Source organism: Leuresthes tenuis, unplaced genomic scaffold (assembly GCF_036924035.1).
Source record: "Leuresthes tenuis unplaced genomic scaffold, fLeuTen1.0.hap1 SCAF_1, whole genome shotgun sequence".
Classification (NCBI taxonomy): Eukaryota; Metazoa; Chordata; class Actinopteri; order Atheriniformes; family Atherinopsidae; genus Leuresthes; species Leuresthes tenuis.
Genome location: NW_027325355.1, coordinates 36,080,707 through 36,081,575, shown reverse-complemented (window position 1 = coordinate 36,081,575; position 869 = coordinate 36,080,707).

The window sequence follows — 869 nt, the reverse complement described above, 5'->3', positions numbered from 1 at the left end:
ACAAAAACTGTTCAAGAAGAAGAAAAGAACGGAAACTGTTCAAGAAGAAAAGAACAGAAAATGTTCAAGACGAAAAGAACGGAATCTGTTCAAGAAGAAGAAAAGAACAGAAAATGTTGAAGCAGAAGAATAGAAACTGTTCAAGAAGAAGAAAAGAACAGAAACTGTTCAAGAAGAAAAGACCAGAAACTGTTCAAGAAGAAGAAAAGAATAGAAACTGTTCAAGAAGAAAAGAACGGAAACTGTTCAAGAAGCAGAAAAGAACAGAAACTGTTCAAGAAGAAAAGAACCTGTTCAAGAAGAAAAGAATGGAAACTGTTCAAGAAGAAAAGAACAGCAACTTTTAAAGAAGAAGAAAAGAACGAAACTGTTCATGAAGAAAAGAACAGAAACTGTTCAAGAAGAAAAGAACAGAACCTGTTCATGAAGAAAAGACCAGAACTGTTCAAGAAGAAAAGAACAGAAACTGTTCAAGAAGAAAAGAACAGAACCTGTTCAAGAAGAAAAGAACAGAAACTGTTCAAGAAGAAAAGATCAGAACCTGTTCAAGAAGAAAAGAACAGAAACTGTTCAAGCAGAAAAGACCAAAAACTGTTCAAGAAGAAAAGAAGGGAAACTGTTCAAGAAGAAAAGACCAGAAACTGTTCAAGAAGAAAAGACCAGAAACTGTTCAAGAAGAAGAAAAGAATAGAAACTGTTCAAGAAGAAAACAACGGAAACTGTTCAAGAAGAAAAGAACGGAAACTGTTCAAGAAGCCGAAAAGAACGGAAACTGTTCAAGAAGCAGAAAAGAACAGAAACTGTTCAAGAAGAAAAGTAAAGAACCTGTTCAAGAAGAAAAGATCAGAACCTGTTCAAGAAGAAAAGAA